Genomic DNA, 23,678 nt, shown 5'->3' on the forward strand with positions numbered 1-23,678 from the left:
AAATTCTTTTTACAATTCTTGAACATTTGGTTCCCTTCTCAAATTACAATTCTTATTGAAATTGCATCAAATTCATAATATGGGAGGGATTATTTATTGAGCTTCCCTAGTAGCCCAGATGGTAAAGAACCTACCTGCAATGCAAGAGACCTGGGTTGGGAAGATCCCTTGGAGAAGGGGCATGGCAACCCACTCCAGTATTCTTGCCTGAAGAATTCCATGGACAGAGGAGCCTGGCAGGCTACAGTCCATGGGGTCGCAAAGAATCGGACATGACTGAACAATTAAGCACAGCACATGATATACATGCTATTCAATCTTCCAATTCAAGAACATGCTACATTCTATATTTGCACATTCTTTTAGGATTTTCATTAAAACTGGATGATTTTCTTCAGAGGAGCTTGCCTATTGTGTGTTTAAATATGCTGTTTTTATTTTATATAACTTATTATTCTTGATATATTATGTAACTATATTTGGTATATTTTATATCTGGCCACCATAATGATTCCTTAATTGATTTTAGGGGGTACTCCAGATTTTTTTCTGTAAAGCGCTAGATAGTAAATCTTTTAGACTTTGTGAGCCATATGGTCTCTGTCACAACTATTCAACTCCTGCTGTTATAGTTCACAGGCAACCATTAGACAACATGTAAATGAAAGGGCATAGTTATATTCCAATAAAACTTTACTTACAAAAGCAGTCCACTGGCTAGACTTGGCCCTTACTCCATAGTTTGCCCACCTCTGGGTCTATATAAATCACATTACTTGCAAATAGCAATACTTATATTTTTTTCTGTTTTGACTTACAGTATTGCCTAGAAATTGATAATGCTACAGGTATTGATAGCTATGATAGTATATCTATTTTAATGAGATTGCCTCTAGTGTTTCATGGTTAAGAATGATGCTGCATGACTATTGATTTGGAAGAGAGGGGTATGTGTGTATGTGTATCTGTAAGTTTAAATTTGTATTAAATATCATTCTATACCAAGTTTATTGAAAATTTTTAAACAGAAAGGATATTCGGTTATTATGCCTATTGATCACATTAAACTAATATATGAGCAAATATATTGAGCAAATACTTTAGTCTTTGACCTATTACTGTATAATTTACATTTCTGGATTTCCCCATTGCATACCATCCATGAATTCCTGGGTAACAAAATAAACATTCTGCGTATTATTTTTACCATAAAACTAGATAGGATTTTTACATGTTTAATAACATGCAAAATTGGTCTACAGATTTTTTAAATCTTTATCAAATTTTTACTTTAGAATTATGATTTTTTAAAATGAGTTTTCAAATGTTTTCATATTTGCTTTTCTCAGTAAGAATTCTATAGAGTTTATTTGGTATTTTGTTTTTTTTTTTTTTTTTTTTGATCCTTAGAAATTTGGCAAATTGTCAGTCTGGTGTATTTTGGGAAAGTAATTATTTAGCAACATTTTTCCATTTCTTCTACAATCTTTGATGTATCAAAGCTTCCTGCTTGTAGGCTGGGTGAATATTTTGAAAGAGTAGTCAGCATGCAAATGTCAAAATAAAAGAGATAAGAGAAAAATAACATATTTTAGAAGATGCTTGAAGTATGGGAAGTTTTTCATAAAAGGAAGCCAAAAGAAACTAATATCTTCTTGAAAATAGTTACGTTTCTTTAATTTTGTCTTAAATTAGGGCTACCATAGTCATACTTATTTTGAGTGGCCCTAAATAATTCTTCGGAAAAGGCGATGGCACCCCACTCCAGTACTCTTGCCTAGAAAATCCCATGGATGGAGAAATAATTCTTAATCATCAGTGACCAATTTCCATAAATATACCTCAATAGCCATAGTATTGCATTGGCCAAAAAATTTGGATTTTTCCTAAAGATCTTATGGAAAAACATGAACAAACTTTTGGGCCAATCCAGTAATTGAGATGAATTATTTTCGAACTATATCTATTTGGGCAACAGACCAACTGCTGCTGCTAAGTCACTTCAGTCGTGTCCGACTCTGTGCGACCCCATAGATGGCAGCCCACTAGGCTCCTCTGTCCCTGGGATTCTCCAGGCAAGAACACTGGAGTGGGTTGCCATTTCCTTCTCCAATGCATGAAAGTGATAAGTCAAAGTGAAGTCGCTCAGTCGTGTTTGACTTTTAGTGACCCCATGGACTGCAGCCTACCAGGCTCCTCCGTCCATGGGATTTTCCAGGCGAGAGTACTGGAGTGGGGTGCCATTGCCTTCTCTGAAATAGAAAAGAAAAATAAAATTGATAAACTTAAATGATAAAGGTTATTAAGTCTGAAAATCATTTGACCATCTGCTTAGATCACTATATAACCATGTTACCCAGGTTCTTCTGTAAGGCTGTATTATGCTGTTTGTTTGACAAAACCTTTCTTCATTGGTAGCACAATGCTGACCTGATTTATCCCACCATCTTTAACTGATTAATAAAAATTTCAAAATTTTGTACTTAAAATTCTTAGGATGATAATTTGTTCTTGACTCTATTTGACAGAGAACTTGCAGAGACTAGGGATGAAAGTAAGGGCAAAATTAATCATATAACTGGGTTTACTGGAGACAGTCTCAACTTATTCAGTGTAGTTAATAGTAGTACCTCGTTTTACTCTCAAAGTGCTCTTTTAGAAACAAATTGTCTTACTACATCTGACTGTGTAATGTAGTGAGATTAACCAATCTTCTAAATTGATTAACAAATCTTCTAAACAAATTTTCTAAATTGAAGGCTGAGAATAAGTTAATGGGTCAGGTATGTAAGATTAAGAGGGGAGATGCCACAGGGAAGGCAGAGCCTTTGAGATCCATGATCTATCAGACATTGATGATTCCCTCCACCAGAGGTGCCAGAGAAAGAAGTACTGTGATAGACTGAGCGAATGACTCTGTGAAGTCTGTGCTTAAAGATGTGTAAGGAAAGGAAAGTGGGTATGAGGGGCCAAGGTTGTGGGTAAGAGGGCACAGGTTTGGGAGGTGGAAGGACAGGAAGAAGTGATGGGGTTAGGAGAGAAGAGAGCAGAGCAGAGAAACAGAAAGAGAAATGGGAACTGCAAAGCATCAAATGGAAACTTCTTCCTAAAAGTTGAGTTCACATTTTTTCCATGGGGGAGAAACTGAGAAACATCACAATGAGAGATTAGACACTTCAGGAAACAGATGTTGACAAAGACTCCTTGAATCATGCTCCTCTGAGTCCTCTTTCCAACTAGCCTCAGACCTTGGGCTCTGTCGTTGGCCTGCTGATTTCATAACAAGAATCCTGCTAAGTTAGTTTAATGTAAATCTCCCACTCTTGGTCTGATCTTTGATACCGTGTATGTTTCAATGCTGCTCTCTCAATTCATCCCACCTTCTCTCTTACCCACTGTGTCCAGGTCTGTTCTTAATGTCTGCATTTCTATTCCTTTAACAAGTAACAGGAATAATTTTTCTTCAATAATGCTTACCCTAAAATGTCAGCTCTGTAGTGAGGAAAACTATACAAGAAAGATGCAGAAGTGAGAAAAACACCATCACATTTCTGGGCTCCAACCCCACTGCCGCTGGATAGGAATGTAGCCTTCCATGGTGAACCCAGCTCAAGCTTCCTCTTCTAAGCAAGAGTTTACGTACTGCGTCCTTCTCTGAGCTTTCCTTGCTGTCCAAGTGGGGAGTTTCTACTTCAAATTCCTCTCCCATCAACACCTCACAGCACTTAAGTTGTTGTGAGGTGATCTACCTCTTCAGCCTCCAGGAAGAGTAGGGTGAGAATAAGGTTTATACTTTTCTGATTCTCCCAACTCATCTGGAAAGAAACCACCTCACTGCTTTTTATTCTGTGGACTTTGACCAATAGCTAAATGCAGAGATCCCAAACTGAGTCTGAAACTGGTAGAAAAAGTCAAAATGAGATGGTAAAATCCGGGAGTAAACTATAGAATTCAAGATACTTGATCAAATTGAAGTTGCATTTTCTTTGCAGTAAGCATAAAGGTTTTTATAAATACATTCATCACCACATTGTTTTAAGGTTTAGAAAACATGGAAGCAAACTAAATGTTTAACCAAAAAAAAAAAAAAAAGGATTAATTAAATAATGATTGGAAAAGTGACGTGATCAAATGCTATACAGGCATTAAAAAGTCAGGATTTGGAAAATGTGTATGGACAAGGGAACTAAACACAACACATTACCTGGAAAAAATCAGGTTATAAAATGGCATGTATAGAATGATTCCAATTTTGTAAAAATATCTGTGCATATATGTAAATGCATACATTTAAAAAAAAAACTGTTAAAGACACAGGCCAAAATGATCAGAACAGAATACTGACTGAGTTTATCTGCTTTCCTATGTTTTGGATATTACCCAAAAAAGCAAGCAGATTATACTTGAATGTGAAGAAAAGTGTATTCTTTATTCACTGGGACAAGGAATTTCTGAGAGATATTGTTAAATCTAGTTCTCTGGTCTTTAAAAGACACATAGGTTCTTGAGATGTGAGGAATTTTCTATCTAAGCTGGTCTGGGTCCAGTAAAAGGCAATACATAATGTGGCCCGTCATCTCTAACTTTGATGCTAGATCCCTAAAACTTAAGCCACTCACCAACCTGGGCACATTGCAGGGGTCAAAGGAGAGAGCAATAGCTCAAGGTACCGAAATGCCAGCAGAGATGTTGAAGGAAGGTTGCCACTAAAGCCACACCCAAGTCCCCCACTGCTCCTGAAGTATTTCTGAAGGCATCAACAGAGGGCCATCTGTCCAATTTTATTAGGCATATGCTCTGAGGGCAGTTTCATAAGCACTCAAACATGTTAGTCTAAGCCAGTGTTTACTAACCTGTAGACATCAGACCACTGGGCTAAAATAGCAGAGCTATTACAAGGAAGAGATATGAGGCCATATGGAAAGCATATCTTGTACGTTGACAATACATCACACCTACGTGTACTGTTTTTCAAACACATGTAAATACTGCTATGGTGAAAAATACAAACATCTTTCAATGGTAACAAATTCATAGTTTTTTGTTAAGTATTTCTCGTTGAATAGGTTCTACATGTAAATGTCCGGGAACTATCATTGGGGGTGCTTTGTGCTAAAATATGTTGAGAACCATTGCCTCAGCCACTTACATTTTTAACTCAAACCTCCAAGTTCTTCAGAAAGTTTTCTTTGACTACTCCAGGGGACAGTAATCATCCCTTCTCTGAAATTCTTTCTATTGCACATCATTCTATCCTGTTATTATTTCAGTGGGGGTCTTTTTCTCCCCTCGAGTAGACTGGAAGCTCAGTGAGGGCAGGACCTGTGTCTTCTGTTTCTTTGTCCACCTCCAAAGCACTCAGGCCAATGGGGACCCAATAAGTATTGATCATAGCCGTTCCTCTGGGCTTGTCTCAGTCACTCTATTTTAGAAGGTTCTTAACTAACAGAAAGTTTCCATTCCAAAGTGCTAGTCCCAAGGGAATTTTTCTAAGTCCAGAATTAGTGCATTCTCTTTATTTGCATAGGAACTTTGTGCATTTATGAGCAACCTTAAATTCTATCTGAAGCATTGGGCAGAACGGCCTTACTTTCATTCTGGCTCAAGACTGCTCTTTTCCATGAAAGGGTACATTTGTGAGTAGAGAACTCTTTGTACACTGCAGGCCTTGACCATCTTGTATGCAAATGCCCTTGTCTGCTTGTTGCTTTGTCAAATTCCAGACTTGCTTTCCTTATTTCACTCAGAACTTTCTCTTGCCATCTGTTCTCCGGAAATTATTTTTCTCATTGTTCATAAATTCCTAGTTTGTTTACTCTAGAATACAGGAGAAGCAAAAATAGAATGTTAGGCTGTGAGGGGCAGCGTCTGCCTGAGCTGAGTTTTTTCTGGGGAGTGATAAATGATGCCGAGTTCCCCGTGGGTTAGAGGGCACCCAACTTCAAATAACTACAACATCCGATAACAAAGTTTTTCTCCATCATTTGCAATCCAAACACGAAGAACACAGCCCTGCGGACCCCTCATCCTTCATGTTCAATTGTAAATCCTGATTAAATAGCTTGCAGGTGTCAGGATTAAAGTATATGCAGTGGGAGCCTAAACAGAGGACCAGCTGGGTTCCTCATTTGCCAGTTGCAGTTTCTTCTTTGTTTTGAAACTGTTGACAGTACAACTAAAAATGTTCCTTAGGGCCCAGGCTGAGTTAAATAACAAGCAGGATGAGTAAGAGAACAGCTGTAGATATTTTTCTGTGTTTAACATACCTGCCTTGTTGATTTATAGGAAGACCCTCATATAATGTACATTTTGTAATCCAAAACATTTAACCTTTGGAGCCAAGTCTGTGATAGAGACATCAGAAACAGGAAAGGCCTTGATGGGCCTTGTGTTCCAAGCTTTTTCCCCCTCAAAGGAAAAGTGAAATGATGGAATGACTCGATTTTATTATTCCAATGACCACAGTGATGTTGTCTCGGCCTCATTCGATATTCACAGCTAATCAGTGGGTAAGCAATGCAGTGGAAAGCAGAAAAGCCTGCCCAGACTAATGCAACTTGGGAATTCCTCTCTCTGCGTGAGCTGGGTTGAGAGAGCCAGCCCTGCACTAACCATCCATCCTGACTTCAGGAAGGGATATGGATGAGAGGCTCAGTGGACCTGCCAAACTGCAGAGCTGGGCTTTGGGCCACTCCTGGGTTCCTTCTTTGGTAGCATTGATGGGCATCATGAGTGTACAGACAGTGTGGAGTCCTTAAAATTTGTCTATTTAGCTAGACTATGGTGTTGGGGAAGCTCAGTGCAGCAGCAAAGTTAAACAAGTTTGAATGGTAAAGTCTAAATCTTTTCTGCCATTACTCTCAGCCGTGTGCTAAGAACATATTGCATTCATTGTACTGGAGTGGACGCCAACCTGAAACTGCGTGCTTAGAATAGTGCCTATGACTTCCTGACCGAACACCCATCCCACCCTGAAGTATTCATTTGGGCCAGTTGTGGTCATCCCATCTCTCTTGCCAGGAATTTGTTTGGGAATGCGCCTGGGACCCAATCCTGGCCGGTAATACGTGACGGGAAGTTTGCCAGCTGATGAGGTATAAATACATGGACACATAAACAGTATCTTTCTCTTCCTTTGAATATTCTGACTGAGAGGAGTTAGCATGAGTGCAAAGCTGACACATAAAGGTTGGTGGTGCTAAGATGCCCAGAGAACTGGGCTCCTCAATGACTTCACGAAGCTGCAGCCTCAATCCTGGAGTCTACCCTACTTCTGAATTCTAGCTCTATGCAATAGTGAAGTTCCTGATTGTTTAAGCCAGTACTACATTGCTTCTGTTAAGCTCTCTAAATAGGTTACCAGGGGGAATGATGCGGGGGAAGAATAGTTAGGGAGTTTGGGATGGACATGTACACACTGCTATATTTATAATGGATAACTACCAAGGACCTACTGTATAGCACAGGGAACTCGCCTCAATGTTATGTGGCAGCCTGGATGGGATGGGGCCTGGGGGAGAATAGATACCTTGACAGGTATGGCTTGAGTCCCTTTGCTCTGTGCCTGAAACTGTCACAACATTGTTAATTGGCTACACTCCAGTATCAAACAAAAAGTTTTTTAAAAAGCACTCTAAGTAATAATTTCTGTTTAGACAAGCTACTCTCTAAAAACAATAAAGTAAGTATGTCAGTGGAGGGGGGACAAAAATATTAGAATAAGATTTAAAACTTGATTTTACTTAACTGCAACAACAGCAACAAAACCTACTTTATTTTTTCAAATAGAGAACAACTGATTGGACATATTTGCTTTTGAGCCATATTTGCTTTTAACTAACTGGCTCTCTAGTGGCATCCCTGATGTCTCAGAACTGATGGGGTGAATAGAGGTTCCTTTTCAGTCCACGCACAGCCCACATGTAGCTGGCATGGAAAGAGTCACTGGAACCAGAACTGACTGGGGGAATTGGGAAAGTCAACATCTTTAAGAATCCTTTTGGAGTCAGGATGTTGGCCTCTGCTGGGTGAGAGTCTAGTACATACAGAACAGTGAGAGCTCACTTCACACTCAAGGGACAGTCCCCTTGGACACCCAGCCAGACTACCTTCTTAGAGGTATCATAAGATGCTAAGGAACTGGGACTCCTAATAAACTGATTCTGTGGGGACGGGGGTTGTACTTCCAGTAAAGTGCTCTATTGGTATACAAGCTCTTAACCATTCAATTACCAGTAGCACTTTCTGCTAGGCACTATGAGATACAAACTAAGAAAGCCTATAGATGGCCTGCAAGAGTCCTCAAACTTCCAAAAGACATGTGCACAGGTCTTTTGATGCGGTGCATTGAATCCTTCAGAGTTCACCTGTCTAACGTTTAAGTCCACTCTGCACTGAGCCTTTCCAGTTGATCCCCCAGCATCACACTCTAGCTTTGGAAATATCTAAAGAATACAAAAAGGGAGCTAATAGTCACTGCCAGGACTTCCACTTCATATTAATAGGCACTTTTTAGACATTATCTGATTTAATACAGCAGTCCTATAAGGTAGGTCATTGCAATTCCCACTTTTCAATGAGGAATTTGCTCAAAATCACATAGACTTAAAAGGCAGATTTACAACTCAGACCAGGACTGTTGAAGCCAAATGTGCCATTAACCACTTCTCCCTACTGCCAAGACACCATAGAACATTCACTTCATCTTAGGTGATGCTTGGGAGGTAACACTGTTGGCTCATTTTGATAAAAGCCTAAGCCCCAGACTTGGTCTCACATCTGAGTGCCTCACTGAATACATTCTCACTCTAGTCCTCTGGAATTGCCACAAGCATTTAATAGGTGGGTGAAAATTGTTTTTGTTTACTTGGGCACATTATTCAAGTGTAAGTGGTACAGTTGAAAGAGCAAGATTTCAGTGTAAGACAGACCCCTCTTAATCATTATAGGACCCTGTGCTAGAAGTTAGTGCTAACTTTTCTGTCTTAATGACTCCTGTCGCAAAAAAAGGACATATACTACCTGTCCCTTTTGAGCATGGGGGTGGGGGTGATGTGCTGCTGACACCTCAAATAATATACGTGTAAAACCCACACATATGCACAAAATAGGAGCTCAGGATTACTTTATTTTCCTCTTTGACTCTGGCTCCATTGATTGGGCTAGCTATGAAACAACTTAGAAACACAAAGAATTTCAATGATTATCCAAAAGCAATGAAGCATGTTATATGAGCAATTATTACTATTATAATTGCCTGCTGTTTGTCTGTCTACCTCAGGCTATATCCTTCTTGAGGGCAAGACCTGTGTCTTGTTCTCGTGATGCAACCCCAGCCCCTGGCACAGACTAACTACTGGGCTAAGCCTGCAAGTGGGGTGACAAAAATTAAGTAAGGCAGCGCTGTTAAAAACAGAAGATTTGCACATACATCACTTGGAACAAAACTGCTAAATGTCTTGCCTTGAAACACAAATTTTGTGGAGGAAGCTTGAACTGAGGATGTTGCTAATGAGTGTGAATCTCAGTGTCTTTATCCCATAGAATGAGAGTTGATGGTTGAGTTACTATATTGGCGCTAGTGGTAAAGAATCCATCTGCTAATGCAGGTTAGATGTAAGAGATGCAGGTTCAATCCCTGCGTAGGTAAGATCCCCTGGAGGAGGGCACAGCATCCCACTCCAGTATTCTTGCCTGGAGAATCCCATGAACAAAGGAGCCTGGAGGGCTACAGTTCACAGGGCCACACAGAGTTGGACACGACTGAAGTGTCTTAGCATGCACACATGCACAGATCAAACTCAGATGATAAATACTTGCTAAGTGATTTTATTGTGATTTTGCCTCTTTTTTCCTGAAAATTGAGGGCAAGAAAATGAATCCATAGAGTTGATGCCCATGTTGAGATACAGTTGGGAGCCCTTTTCCTGATGGGTTGGTTGGTCATCATAAAAATGGCATTGCTTTCAAGGCAGTGATTATGAAATTTTCACCCTGACTGACATCCACCTCAATCTCCATGTTCACTTTCTCTTATTTCCTATAACTATCAGTTCTAATACAAATGATACTGTTATGACATGATAATGGTATCATTCATAGATGGGTAGCACTTTACAGATGAAAACACAAGTGTTGCCTTGAATCCTCATAACAAAACCTGTGTGGTAAATATTATTATCCATATTTTACCAGGAATTGAGCAAGGAATCAAGCTTAGCACCCTCCCCCTACATCCTTCCTTCTTTCCTTCCCTCCTCCATTCATTAAGCATGTACTTATTTAGCTCCAGCTGAATGACAGTTATGTTATTGAGGACCAGGGACACATAGTCATCTTAAACAGTGTCCCAGCCCAATTTACTCCAAATCCAGCCTCTTTCCATTGAACCAAAGAGCCTCCTGTTCTGGATAAGCCTTTCAACCTCTATCACTTTGCTTCTTACCATACCTTCTAGACAGGAGGCCTTCACCTTGATCACAATGGAGCCTGCTTCATTAAGCCCTTCTTTTAGGCCATGTGCCTTTCTTTCATCTAGAACTGACCACAGAGTTCCCCACCAGGAAAATACAACACTTTGCCTGAAGAAAGCTGTGCCCACTTCAACAGTGGTCCCTGTAAGACTCACTCAGAGTCCAGAAAGCTCATATCTGTGGGGTCCTTGGTGAGCTGCCAGACTTGCCAACCCCAGGGGCAATGCTGCTCTGCAGAGGTGGAGAATGTGAACCAGCATCCAAGGCTATTATCTCCTTTAATTCTCCAAACAACTGGACAAGCAAGTGATATTATTCCATTTTACAGATAAGGAAATTGATGCTCAAAGAGGTGACCAACACACACCCAAGGTTACATCATTTTCTAAGACTAAGCTGGGGCTGAATTTAAATCTGACTCCAAAACTCAAAATCCCAACCCACTTTAAAGGATAATGTCATCAGAATGATGGAAATCGGGAAATCAGTTGAATATGAGGAGTACATGAAGACATTTCCATTGGACTCTACCACTCCTGAGAAGAGAGCTTCACTTCTTTGAGCTGCAAAGCAAGTGAAGGCAGGGAGGGCAAATAATTTGGCCAGTTTCCCCCAGCCAGGAAGATAGCTCAGATTGTAAAGCATCTGCCTACAGTGTGGGAGACCTGGGTTCGATCCCTGGGTTGGGAAGATCCCCTGGAGAAGGAAATGGCAACCCACTCCAGTATTCATGCCTGGAAAAGCCCATGGACCAAGGAGCCTGATGGGCTACAGTTCATGGGGTCGCAAAGAGTCAGACATGACTGAGCAACTTCACTTCCCTTCACTTCCAGCCAGGAGGTGACAGATCCCAGGGTTAACTCAAGGTCGCTTGACAGTGGGCTAAGTTACCACACAGCTTTGGCTCACCTGAGCCCCAGAGAATTGGACCATCAGCCAAAACACATTTATAGGAAAAAGAAGTTCATTTCCTTGGTGAATATTTATTTCTTTGAGCCTACTACCTAGACAGGGTTTTGCCATCTCATCCGACCTCCCCTAACCCTCAGTGTCATCTGGCCTGAGACTCTTCTGATTGCCAACAGGTCTCTGGAGACTCCAGGAGCCGTGAGAGTCCCCATCTCAGTGCCCTGGGTGACAAAGACTGTCCCAGGTGCCCAGACGGAGGTCACGGGAAGCTCCAGGTCCACAGAGCCTGGCTCTCCCGTCTGACTGGTATTCCCAGAATCACTTTACAGCAGGGGCCAAAGATCAAAAATTTTATGGGTACTTGGGGAATTATCCCTCTCCAACCCATCTGCCCTTTCATCTGCATACCCCCTGCCCCAGAATAGCAAACAGCTCCTTGCTCCTAAATTGTTTCTCGAAAGACTTCACAGCAGGAACACAGAGGCTAGAAATATTTCAAAAGCTTGGCCCCAGCTGTCTGCAGGAGCCCATTGGAAAGCATCCGTGCAGAAAATCTCCTTGCTTTAAAGCACCCGCCGCTGGTTTTGCTCAACCGGGAGAACTGCAGTATCACCATCACCCTTAGGGGCTCCCCACCCACCCGGTCTGTCCAAGGGGATTTTGAAGTACCCTCACTTAATGGCAGTAATAACATTAAGGGACAGAAGCTTCTAGACGTTCCTGACCAAGCACACCTGTGGTCTGCGAGGGGTTCCCACTGCTGCCTGAAAAGGGGATTGCCACTGAGGAACATCAGGCTTCACTCTCACCCATGTGTCCAGGTGACCCACTGCTCTGGCTCTTTCTGCACTGATGATGAGTTTTCAAACTCCAAAGGAAAACCAGTACAGAGTAGGGACTTTATGAATAGGTTCAGACCTAGGCTTGAGGGGACCCTCCTCTGGTTCCCCCTGGCCCTTGTCTGGCCATTCCCCTCCCCATAAAGTGAGGAGAATGCAAGCTACAGGGACTCATCCAACTAGAATCCATACCTCGTTTTTAGACTATGCCCTGGTATAAGACCCTAAAAGTCCTTGATCCTGTTTCCAGGTCTTTGAGGGTCTCATCCCTGGGTCTGTCCTCTGAGGCCAGGCCATCCCGGTAATGTGTATCTGAGATACAAGGACTAGCCAAGGGCAGCAATTGACGGACAGTGTGGACACCCCTGGGGTGTGTGGGTCCTAACGTACAAAGCAGAGCCAGGCTGGGGAGGGAAACAAAAGACTGAGAACAGCCTGTCCTATGCCACCTCGTCTCAGAGCAGAATGTGAAGAAGTCACAGAGGCATACTTGTTAAGGGAAAAGGAGAGCATTTCATAAAAATAACTTTTTAGCATATTTGGTAACTTTCAAATATTCAGACATTTGATTTCTGAGATTTCTTTCTACTCCTGCACCCAGAATTGCAAATGTTGTTGGTGGGTCTGAGTTAGAACTCATTTCAGAGTAAATAAAGGTTAAGTGCATTCACTTCTTTGTTCATTCAGCTATAACTTTCTCAACTCCTGGCATGTGCTAAGCATCTTTGCTGAGGATTGGGCATGCTATGGTGAACTGGATGGTTACAGTGTAGCTGGAAGGAGAGAGAGCAATTATCAAATGAAGAAAGCCACAGAGTGATAAAATAATAGCCCAGAGGCAGAGTTAGGAAGGAGACCGTAGCGAGCTTTGGTTTCTGTGTGCATGGTCAGAACCTGACTCTTGATGTTCAGATCACCTTTTTTCAGTGCAAAACATTCTTACTTGCTTTGGACTGCCCTTCTTCCAGTAAGGTTAACTTTAAAAATTAATTTGTATTGGAATATAGTACTTACTCATAGTTAATTTACAATGTTGTATTGCTTTTTGCTGTACAGCAAATTGAATCAGTAATACATATACCCACTCTTCTTTAGATTCTCTTCCCATGTAAGTCATTAAGTCCCATGTAAGTAGAGTTCCCTCTGCTATATAGTAGGTTCTTCAGTTCAGTTCAGTTCAGTCGTTCAGTCATGTCTGACTGTTTGCGACCTCAAGAACCACAGCACGCCAGGCCTCCCTGTCCATCACCAACTCCCGGAGTCCACCCAAACCCATGTCCATTGAGTCGGTGATGCCATCCAACCATCTAATCCTCTGTCATCCCCTTCTCCTCCTGCCCTCAATCTTTCTCAGCATCAGGGTCTTTTCAAATGAGTCAGCTCTTCGCATCAGGTGGCCAAAGTATTGGAGTTACAGCTTTAGCATCATTCCTTCCAAAGAACACCCAGGACTGATCTCCTTTAGAATGCACTGGTTGGATCTCTTTGCAGTCCAAGGGACCCTCAAGAGTCTTCTCCAACACCACAGTTCAAAAGCATCAATTCTTCAGTGCTCAGCTTTCTTTTTAGTCCAACTCTCACATCCATACATGACCCCTGGAAAAACCATAGCCTTGACTAGATGGACCTTTGTTGGCAAACTAATGTCTCAGCTTTTTAATATGCTGTCTAAGTTGGTCATAACTTTCCTTCCAAGGAGTATGTGTCTTTTAATTTTATGGCTGTAATCACCATCTGCAGTGATTTTGGAGCCCAGAAAAATAAAGTCAGCCACTGTTTCCATTGTTTCCCCATCTATCTGCCATGATGTGATGAAACCGGATGCCATGATCTTCGTTTTCTGAATGTTGAGCTTTAAGCCAACTTTTTCACTCTCCTCTTTCACTTTCATCAAGAGGCTCTTTAGTTTTTCTTCACTTTCTGCCATAAAGGTGGTGTCATCTGCATATCTGAGGTTATTGATATTTCTCCCGGCAATCTTGATTCCAGCTGTGCTTCCTCCAGTCCAGCGTTTCTCATGATGTACTCTGCATAGAAGTTAAATAAGCAGGGTGACAATATACAGCCTTGACACACTCCTTTTCCTATTTGGAACCAGTCTGTTGTTCCATGTCCAGTTCTAACTGTTGCTTCCTCACCTGCATATAGATTTATCAAGAGGCAGGTCAGGTGCTCTGGGATTCCCATCTCTTTCAGAATTTTCCACAGTTGATTGTGATCCACACAGTCAAAGGCTTTGGCATAGTCAATAAAGCAGAAATAGATGTTTTCCTGGAACTCTCTTGCTTATTCCATGATCCAGCGGATGTTGGCAATTTGATCTCTGGTTCCTCTGCCTTTTCTAAAACCAGCTTGAACATCTGGAAGTTCAGGGTTCATGTATTGCTGAAGCCTGGCTTGGAGAATTTTGAGCATTACTTTACTAGCGTGTGAGATGAATGCAATTGTGCGATAGTTTGAGCATTTTTTGGCATTGCCTTTCTTTGGGATTGGAATGAAAACTGACTTTTTTCAGTCCTGTGGCCACTGCTGAGTTTCCAAATTTGTTGATATATTGTGTGCAGCACTTTCACAGCATCATCTTTCAGGATTTGAAATAGCTCAACTGGTATTCCATCACCTCCACTAGCTTTGTTCATAGTAATGCTTTCTAAAGCCCATTTGACAGTTCTCTAACAGAAGTGTGTATGTATCAGTCCTAATTCCCAATTTATCCCTTCTCCTCACTTCCCCCTTGGCAACCGTGTTTGTTTTCTACATCTCTGACTATTTCTGTTTTGTAAATAGGTTCATTTGTACCATTTTTTTTAGATTCCACATATAAGTGATATCATATGATATTTGTCTTTCTCTTTCTGACTTCACTCAGTGTGACAATCTCTAGGTCTATCCATGTTGCTGCAAATGGCACCATATCATTCCTTTTTATGGTTGAGTAATATTCCATTGTGTATACACACACACACACACACACACACATATATATACATTTTCTTTGTCCATTTCTTCATTGATGGACATTTAGATTGCTTCCATGTCCTGGTTATTATAAATAATTCTTCAATGAATATTGCAGTGCATGTATCTTTTCTAATTATGGTTTTGTTCAGATAAACTGAATACTAAAGTGGGTTGCCACGCCCCTCCCCAGGGGATCTTCCCAACCCAGGGATCAGATCCAGGTCTCCTGCTTTGCAGGCAGATTCTTTACTGTCTGAACCACCAGGGAAGCCCAATAACTCTTAGAGGCCTATGACTAATATATAAATTGAGTTAATTCTACCAACTTGTCTGTTTATCCTGGCTTCAGGAAGGCTAAGCTTTGGGAGGCCAGAGACAGAGGCCGTGTTCAATGAAGTCAAGTCTAGAGAGACATACAGATATGCATACAACTATCTCAGGGTCAAGACAGAGGGAAACAGTAGCAATACAAAGTGAGGTTGTGGAAACACAGAGGGAGACGTGATTGATTTCTTCTAGGCATTCTGTAATGGCTTTATATCAGAAATAACATTTCAAGTGAGAGTTTTTTAAAATATAATTTTTTAAACTTATTTTTGGCTGTGCTGGGTCTTTATTGCTGCAGGTTTTTCTCCAGTTGCTGAGAACAGGGACTACTCTTAGCTATGGTGCACAGGTTTATTGTGGTGGCTTCTCTTGTTAAGGAGCATGGACTCTAGTGCTCGGGCTTCAGCATTTGTGGCCCCTGGACTCTAGAGCACAGGCTCAATAGTTGTGGCACACAGGCTTAGTTCCCCCAAGCCATGTGGGATCTTCCTGGACCAGGGGTCGAACCCATGTCTCCTGTGTTGGCAGATGCGCAGGTGGATTCTTTACCACTGAGCCACCAGGGAAGCCCCTCAAGTGAGATTTTTAGGATGCAGCAGAATTTACAAAGAGCCCAGAAACATGGAAAGACATTCTTGGTTGAAGGAAGACCTTGAGCAAGAACGCTGAGCCTGGCAATTGCATGAAGCATTTGTTAGCCTGCGCGTTGAATGTGCTAAATGATGGTGGCAGGCTCCAAAGGCGGGTTGGGACCAGATTTTGGCAGGCTAAGGAGACTGATGGTTCTGGAGACGTGGGGAAACTTGTTAGGATAATCATTCTAAAGAGGAAGCAAGGAGACCAGAAGAAGCCTATTTCAATCATTTAGGCTAAAAGACCTAAAGTAGTAAAGGTATTGCTGGTAATAAAGATTTAGACTTAACAGTTCTCAGTTTTTATCTAAATTACAAAGGCAATCGTCTGTCTCCATCTCCTTCTTAGTCACCTTCTGATCGTTGAGGATTGTTGGTTGTAAGCAACAGACACCAGTGCGGGCTAATCTACAGAACTGGTATTTATCAGGTGGCTCTGCAGCAGTTCAGAATGTAGGGGTAGGCTGAAGGAGCAGGTGTCAGGGCAGCTCTGAGGCTCCAGATGGAAACACCTGCAGGGGTTTCTCTGCAGAACATGGACAAGTCTACTCCAACTATGTTTCCCCCAATTTTATTGTACTCTTCTCATGGCGGAAATTTCAGGGAGAGCACATTGGGGTCACTCTCCTGCCACTCTGCTAAGGTAGGGCAGGTCCCTCTGATCAACAATCTAAGGAAACTCCCCAGTCAAGAAACACTGTTCCCAAAGCAGTGGGGAGGCTCTACTTGAGGGCAGGAACTCAAGCTGTCTTTTTTACTGGGTCCCCAGTGCCTAGCAGAGTGCCTGGCACCCTAGCATGTGTATGATTAATATCTGCTAACTACAGAAGGCATGTAGCAAAAGTAACAGAGGGCCACACCACCTTACTGGGCTCCTCCTGCCCACCATTGACTTCTTTGCCCTCCCAGGGTGTCAGGGGAATGTCAGGACACTGAGCACACCCACCCCCAGATGTTTGGGGAACTGGCTAACCCACCCATCACTCCTCCTCAACAAAACTGAAGTCCCTGTGCCAGTTTTTCAGCTGTCCCAGGGTGTACTCCCTGGAATTTCTAAACACTGCTGATAATTTCCTGTTGGATGGGATGTTTGGGATTTGGGCTTTGTTTTTCTTTTAAATACCATTCCTATTCAAAATGTGAGTTCCTTTCTTCTGGAAGTCTTTTTTTCATCATCTTTTCTCTCCCCAAGTTCTTGCACTGTGGGCCTCCCTATCGTTCTGTGGTTGGCCCTATAAAAATTAAGTTTCTGGAGAGTTTCTGGGGAGGTTGGGAAAGGGGGTGAGGATTACTTGTTGGATGCTTTTTTGTAATTTTTTTTTTCCCATCCAGGGCACTCTGCAAGGCATCTACAGTGTCTATGTATGCCTTCTAGAGGCCAGCTGCTGCTGCTGCTGCTGCTAAGTCACTTCAGTCATGTCTGACTCTGTGCGACCCCATAGACGGTAGCCCACCAGGCTCCCCCATCCCTGGGATTCTCCAGGCAAGAACACTGGAGTGGGTTACCATTTCCTTCTCCAATGTATGAAAGTGAAAAGTGAAAGTGAAGTCGCTCAGTCGTGTCCAACTCTTAGTGACCCCATGGACTGCAGCCTACCAGGCTCCTCCGCCCATGGGATTTTCCAGGCAAGAGTACTGGAGTGGGGTGCTATTGCCTTCTCTGTCTAGAGGCCAGGGCCACTATTAAATTGGGGTTGGTCCCTGACTTCAGGATTTGATTCTAAAGAACTTAGGGAAACTGCTATATTCAAGCAAGAGCCAGATATTAGATTGAAGCACACTTGCAAAATAAAAAGAAGGGGACAGAAGGGAAAGAGGGAGAGAGGGGAGGGAATGGGAAAAAAAGAAGAGACAGAAGCCAAGGGAGGGGGGAAGGGAGGAGAGGGGAAGAAAAAACTGCCTATTTGGCATGAAGTTGCTACTTTTTTAATCAAACTGCCCCGACTCTGTTTATGGCTCAACATCAATATTAAGTTCAGTTCAGTTCAGTTCAGTCCCTCAGTCATATCCGACTCTTTGCAACCCCATGAAGCGCAGCTTGCCAAGCCTCCCTGTCCATCACCAACTTCTGGAGTCCACCCGAACTCATGTGCATCTAGTCGGTGATGCCATCCAGCCATCTCATCCTCTGCCATCCCCTTCTCTTCCTGCCCCCAATCCCTCCCAGATCAGGGTCTTTTCCAATGAGTCAACTCTTTGCATGAGGTGGCCAAAGTATTGGAGTTTCAGCCTCAGCATCAGTCCTTCCAATGACACCTAGGACTGATCTCCTTTAGGATGGACTGGTTGGATCTCCTTGCAGTCCAAGGGACTCTCAAGAGTCTTCTCCAGCACCACAGTTCAAAAGCATCAATTCTTCAGTGTTCAGCTTTCTTCACAGTCCAACTCTCACATCCATACATGACCACTGGAACCATGGCCTTGACTAGACGGACCTTTGTTGGCAAAGTAATATCTCTGCTTTTGAATATGCTATCTAGGTTGGTCATAACTTTCCTTCCAAGGAGTAAGCATCTTTTCATTTCATGGCTGCACTCACCATCTGCAGTGATTTTGGAGCCCCCAAAAATAAAGTCTGTCACTGTTTCCACTGTTTCCCCACCTATTTCCCATGAAGTGATGGGACCAGATGCCATGATCTTAGTTAAGTCACCATAAAACCTACAAGAAACATTGAAAAATGTATGTATCCTATAACTCCTAAAACATGTTGGCTAGATTTTTTCCATACAGGTAGCAGGAATTTTTGTGGAGGTGATAGGCCACGCTGTGTTGATGTGTGAAGCAGTGAAGGAGGAGCTGTCCCCAGCTTCCTCTGCAGTTTGGGATGCTAGGGGCCTCTGTGGCAGTGCCGCCTTCCCCTACATGTTCAAAAACTCTTCACAAATTCCCTTTGCTTCCAGAATAAAATCCAATCCAATATAAAATGGCCATCAAGGTTCCCCTTGAGCTGGTCACTGCTCCCCTCTCTGCCTGCCCTTCTCTCATGTACCTCTTTCCTTTGCCAAGCTCTATGTGACAAGAGGTCACCTGCATTTGCCATCTGTCCCCTGTCTGGTGACTTCTCCCCTTTGCTCTATTCCTGTCATCTCTCTCTTTAGGTCACAACTGAAACATCACCTCCTCAGAGACCCACTCAGTTCCCCTACCTGCTCTGTCAAGTATCACCCTGTCTGTTTCCCTCACTGGACGTCACACAGCATGCTCCACCACATCTGTGCATTTGTTTTCATGTTTATTTCCTGCCTACCGGGTGGGTGGTGGACCGGGGAGCATCACTACCCGCCTGCCCTGCCCCCTTCCCACTGCATCTCAATGCTTTGTACAATGCCTGGCACTTACCAGCAGCTCAGGGGATGCTTCCAACCAGGAGAGCTCACTGAGGCGAGCAGATTGGTCTTGTCTGTCTGGAGAGAAAGCCTGCTTGTTCAGCTCTTCTGCTCAAATATTTAGCATTGGTGCACAGAGCATTTTGACACTGGGCCTTCAGTTTTTGGGGAAAGTGGCAGAGGGTGACTGACTCACCGTTCTCCACTGCAGCCCACCTCACTCTCTGGCCAAGGGATCCTGGTACCCTAAGACCACATCTTCCTCATCTCTCAAATTTTGCTTCTCTGTGAGTTGCTGTGCAGGAAAAGTAGTTTTGGTGGGTACTCAATAAATTTTCATCTCCTTCCTTTTCCTGAAAATACTTTGCAAGAGGCTTGAGACTAAGTTCTTTAAGTCTTAAAGGACTTAAGACTTTAAGTTCTTTAACCAAGAGGAAACTACTAGGTAAGAGTCAAGATGTTAGGGGAGAAATCTAAAGCTGTCAACAGGGCTCCCCTCCCAGGCAAGCTGCCGAGTGCAGTGTCGACAAGAACTTTGAGAGCTCTCCCATAAGGTTTCCAAGGAAGGTAATGGGGAGAGTGTGACTCAGCCCTGCATGTCCATGTGTTAACTCAGTGCCCTGGGCCCCTGAGACCCACTTTCTTCCTCTGTAACACGGGCAGTAATACCACTCTGCTGATTCTACAGCACTGTTGTAAGGCTTGACTGAGACCAAGGGTTTGAAAAGAAGTTGTTTGTGAAGAGCTGTGGAATGGCAGGGACTGTGGTTCTAAGTGGAGGGACCAACCTCCTGCTTTACGTCAGTGGCTGTGTCTTTAAGACTTCTTCCTAATTTCAAAAATATACAAGCAACTCCTGCAGCTCAATTCCAAAAAAATAAACGACCCAATCAAAAACTGGGCCAAAGAACTAAACAGACATTTCTCCAAAGAAGACATACAGATGGCTAACAAACACATGAAAAAATGCTCAACATCACTCATTATCAGAGAAATGCAAATCAAAACCACAATGAGGTACCATTTCACGCCAGTCAGAATGGCTGCGATCCAAAAGTCTACAAGCAATAAATGCTGGAGAGGGTGTGGAGAAAAGGGAACCCTCTTACACTGTTGGTGGGAATGCAAACTAGTACAGCCACTATGGAGAACAGTGTGGAGATTCCTTAAAAAACTGGAAATAGACCTGCCTTATGATCCAGCAATCCCACTGCTGGGCATACACACTGAGGAAACCAGAAGGGAAAGAGACACGTGTACCCCAGTGTTCATCGCAGCACTGTTTATAATAGCCAGGACATGGAAGCAACCTAGATGTCCATCAGCAGATGAATGGATAAGCAAGCTGTGGTACATATACACAATGGAGTATTACTCAGCCATTAAAAAGAATACATTTGAATCAGTTCTAATAAAGGTGGATGAAACTGGAGCCTATTATACAGAGTGAAGTAAGCCAGAAAGAAAAACACTAATACAGTATACTAACACATATATATGGAATTTAGAAAGATGGTAACAATAACCCTGTATGTGAGACAGCAAAAGAGACAGAGATGTATAGAACAGTCTTTTGGACTCTGTGGGAGAAGGCAAGGGTGGGATGGTTTGGGAGAATGGCATTGAAACATGTGTAATATCATATATGAAATGAATCGCCAGTCCAGGTTCGATGCATGTTACAGGATGCTTGGGGCTGGTGCAATGTGATGACCCAGAGGGATGGTACGGGGAGGGAGGTGGGAGGGGGGTTCAGGATGGGGAACACGTGTACACCCGTGGTGGATTCATGTTGATGTATGGCAAAACCAATACAATATTGTAAAGTAATTAGCCTCCAATTAAAATAAATAAATTTATAATAAAAAAAATTTAAAAAAAAGATACGGATAAATGGAAAAAAAAAAAGACTTCTTCCCTTGTGTGCAGTGAAATACAGAATTTGTAGCAGAAGGGACAGTCACGGTCATCTCATGACTTTTTTTAAGCTTTTTTAAAAATTTAATTGTGGTAAAATATATATAACATAAAGTTTACTATCATAACCTTCTTTAAGTGTACAGTTCAGTAGTATTAAGGTGTTGTACAACCATCCCCACTCTACATCTCCGAACTCTAACCTGCAAAACTGAAGCTCAATATCCATTAAATAATGACTCCGCATTCCCTCCCCACCCACCCAGGCCTGGAAACCACCATTCTACTTTCTATCTCTTTAAATTAGACTGTTCTATATACTTCATAGAAGTGGAATCATAGAGTATCTTTGTGTGTGTGACTGCCTTATTTTACTTAGTACGATGTCCTCAGGTTCATCCATGTTGTAGCATGTATCTGAGTTTCCTTTAAGGCTGAATACTATTCCTTACATGTATATACCACATTTTGTTTCTCCATTTATCCATCAATGGATACTTGAGTTGTTTCTACCTTTGGACTATCATGAATAATGCTGCTATGAACATGGGTATACAGATATCCCTTCAAGAAACTGCTTCCAGTTCTTTGGGGTATATACCTACAAGTGGATTGGCTGGGTCATATGGTAATTCTAAGTTTATTTATTTATTTTGAGGAATCACCGTCCTGTTTTCAAAAGTAGCTGCCACATTGTACATTCCCATCAGCAGTGTATAAGCATTCCCATTGCTCCACATCTTCACCAACACTTGTTACTTTGCATGGCTGTTTGTGTTTTTTGATAGTAGCCATTCTAATGGGTGTCAGGTTATAGGTTTCTTATTGTGGTCTTGATTTACGTTTCTCTAATGATTAGTGATGTTGAGGATCTTTGCTTGTGCTTCTGTGCCATTTGCATACCTTCTTTGAAGAAACATCTATTGAAGTCCTTTGCCCATTTTTTACATTTAATTTGGGGTGGGGGTGTAGTTCTTTATATATTCTGGACCTTAACTCTTCATCAGATACACGGTTTGCAATATTTTTTTCCTATTCCTTAGGTTGCCTTTTCACTGTTAGTTGTCTTTTGATGCACAGAACTTTTTTATTAAGTTCAATTTATCTATTTTTTTCCTTTGGTTACCTATGGTTTTGGTGTCACGTCATATAGAAAGAATCATTGCCAAATCCAATTCTATGAAGCTTTTTTTCCTGTTTATACTCAGAGTTCTATGGTTTTATCTTTTGTATTTTTTGTTCCATTCCAAGTTAATTTTTGTATATGATGTAAGGTACCAGGTCCACCTTCATTCTTTTGTATGTAGTGAAGATGATTTGTCAGAACAGAAAACTGAGCCCAGAATGGGAAAGAGTCTGCCTGAGGGAAGGTAGCTAGATAGAGACAGAGCTGAGGCTAAAATCCAAGGCTCCTGCGTCTTAGTCCAAAGTCCTCTCTACTCTTCTAGGAAATAGGCACTCTGGGAGTAAGCAACTGTGGGCTTTACTGTATGTCTAACTAGGGAAAAAAACGGGGGGAAAAAATGGGTTATTGAAGTTGGTGGATTTTCTTCTAGATGGGATTAATTACCCCTGAGTCCAGACCACTTTGTCAAGAGCATGTGATGGGCATGCTCTTTATAAGAGGGTCATTCTTCAGGATACATTTGATCATCAGTGGTAAACAGTAGCTAAAGAAAAGGTATCACAGAAAAACTGGCTCAATGTTTGGTCACATGGTGATTTGGTGGAATATAACTTTTAGTCCTGGTATGAGAGGAAAAAAATGCTAGTGGCCTTCCATGTACATACCCTTTGTACCTCGTGGCCAAAAAACTGGAGAAAATTTGTGTTTTGAAGCATTATCTTGAAGAAAGAAAGGAAGATGGTGGGGGCTTTGGTAAACCTGTTGGGCTAAGGCAAGGGTTGGCAAACCAATCCCACAGGCTAAGTATTGTTGAAACTCAGCCGTGCTCATTTGTTGATGTGTTGTCTAGCTGTTTTCACACTCCATCAGTTAGGTAATCATGACAAACTAAATGATTTACTATATGGCCCTCTGCCAAAATTTTTTAAAAGGTTGCTGACCCCTGGACTAGGGAAACAAGGGAAATTTGAATGGGCAGAGCAGCAGAATACCCTTACCCACAGGGCATTCCCACCCTTGTGGCCCTCATGGCTGAACCACATTCCAGCCACATCCATGGCTGGATGGAGTAGGACCATCAGCCGCATCAAGAGATGGACTCGTGGCAGCTTGAGGAATGTTCTAAATGTTCTATTCTCTCATAGTGTTTGCCCACATCCAGACCA

The sequence above is a fragment of the Bubalus kerabau genome, chromosome 10, assembly GCF_029407905.1.
Source record: "Bubalus kerabau isolate K-KA32 ecotype Philippines breed swamp buffalo chromosome 10, PCC_UOA_SB_1v2, whole genome shotgun sequence".
Classification (NCBI taxonomy): domain Eukaryota; kingdom Metazoa; phylum Chordata; class Mammalia; order Artiodactyla; family Bovidae; genus Bubalus; species Bubalus kerabau.